The sequence below is a fragment of the Poecilia latipinna genome, unplaced genomic scaffold, assembly GCF_001443285.1.
Source record: "Poecilia latipinna isolate Pla-1442-1.1 unplaced genomic scaffold, P_latipinna-1.0 Scaffold252, whole genome shotgun sequence".
Taxonomy (NCBI): domain Eukaryota; kingdom Metazoa; phylum Chordata; class Actinopteri; order Cyprinodontiformes; family Poeciliidae; genus Poecilia; species Poecilia latipinna.
In genome coordinates, this window is record NW_015112868.1 from 701,879 (window position 1) to 704,114 (window position 2,236).

Consider the following 2,236-nt stretch of genomic DNA (forward strand, 5'->3'; position numbering starts at 1 on the left):
TTTTTTTTGCCATGCAATACAGCCCCTCGGAATGTATTGTTATATTTCCTTTTACACTTTGGGCTTTGTTCCAGATGGCTAATGGTAAACCATTAGGAGAACTAGAGCCTGTCCAAACCCTCTGATTAGATTCTATTTCTGGGCAACATTTAGTCAATAAGATGAGGATGCTGTTGACTGGTGACTGATGCCGAAGAGACTCCCCTGTATTGAGCTGTGCTCTCTTCATCGCTCTGAGCTGCGACGTGATCCTGTTCCACATACGGGTCAACCGCACAGAGACGTCTTTCATTGGCAGCCATTAGCGATGCAGTGAGCTAGAGCTGTCTCAATCTGTTTTAGTTAGCCCCCACCAGACAAGAGGAAATCAGTCTATAATGCAGATTGATGGCTGACTGAGAATTTCAATCACGGAGAACGTCGGCTAAAACAAAAAAAAATAAATAAAATTTAAAAAAAAAAAAAAAGCTGAACGCTTGACCGTAACGCAAACCTAAAAGCAAAACCGGCCATCACAATGCACATCAGCGCCTCGGCGAAAGTAATGACCATGCAGGTGTGAGACATCCATACAACTTCTGTAATGTGTTTTTCACTCGCGGAGGTTTGGCAGGGACTGATTCCCACTGCACATAATAGATTCTTACTCTTGATTTGTTCGCGTAGATCCACATGGATGCATGTGGAGAGGTTGCTTATTTTTCATGGTGATGTTTTATGACGACTTGAGTGACATATGCGACTTCGAGTCACTGTTAGTACGTTTGATCCAGTGATTAGTTTTTAAAAAATGATTAAGTAAAAGTTAAAAGGAGGATGCAGTGGTTTAGTGCAGTTTGCAGCGTGAGCGTGCTCTGTTGAACGTGATTAATGTACACGAATAAATCTGCCTCATAACCAGTCACATAATCAATCAGAAGTCTCAAGTCTCTTTCTCTAATAAAAGAGGCGAAGAGATTTCTAAGTATATTTCTGGACTAGCATGTATTTGGCTTCACTCTAAAATTATGATGATGGAAAAAATTTTTATTTATTTTTTTTTTTTTTTTACATTAGCGCTTTTGTTATGTGTGGATTTTGTAGACTCTGTTGAAAATGAATTATCCCCTGGGATCAATAAAGTATTTCAAGTTGAGACATAAATATGTTATTAGTTACAACAAAATCGGCCGACTAATAATTTAATGAAGCAAAAAAAAACAAAAAACAGCTTTATTACATATTTTGCACATATTTTTACATTTCGATCTAAAGTACAAAGATGCAAACAAATATTCTACTCTGCAAAAATCCCTTTTTTCCTTCCTTTGTGTCCTATCTCTGCAACTTCCCTTGATTCCTATCGAATCTCTCTCTCCACTCTTCCTTTCTATTATTAGAAGTTTCTCGTTTGAAGACTGAAGAATGTGCTAGAACCCTGACTGTTGTTCTGGCAGGAAGGTCCCTCAGAAGGCTGTTGGCTCTGGGCCAGTTAATTTGATATCAGTGAAAAACAAGAACATCTATCACAACCGAATCAAGCAAATTTATCAGCGCGATGCTTCTTGGTGGCTTCTGGTTTCATCCAAGTCTCTCTGAACTCAGCATAGAACTCCTCGCCAGGTTTCGGTGGAGACGCCTCAAGGGGCCGTTCAATCAATCAGACTGAGGATAAAGTCACTTCACACTGTCAACGGGAGAAAAAAAGAAAAAAGTAATATGCTACTTTTTTAATAAAGCACTTTTTTTAAAATATTAAGATCCAAACCATTAGCAAACTGTAATAACAGTCATTATATCTAGATTATGACCTGAGCTGTTTTTCCATTTGAAGTTCAATGGAATCAGACAGACAATGATTCTAATCGAGAAAAAGTCAGGCTCAGATTTTACACATAAAGTTAACTGAAACCTTTTTCTTATTGTCTGAATAAGGGAGAAGATGATAACTCATATAAGATAAGCTTTGACATATTGACAAGCATTTTTTAACTCAACACTTCACAAAAAATATTCAAACTTCAGGCATTTTGACTAGATCTAAATAGCGTGTGCTTGCATAGCGCTTTGTTGAGTCCAGAGGACCACAAGGAGCTTCACACTACAGTCAGTCATTCGTACGCTGATGGTGGTGAGCTACATTGTAGCCACAGCTGCCCTGGGGCAGTCTGATAGAAACCAGGCTGCCATCCACCAGGAGGATGAATGTCTTGCCCAAGGACACGAGACTGAGATTTCACAGAGTGGGGTTTCGAAC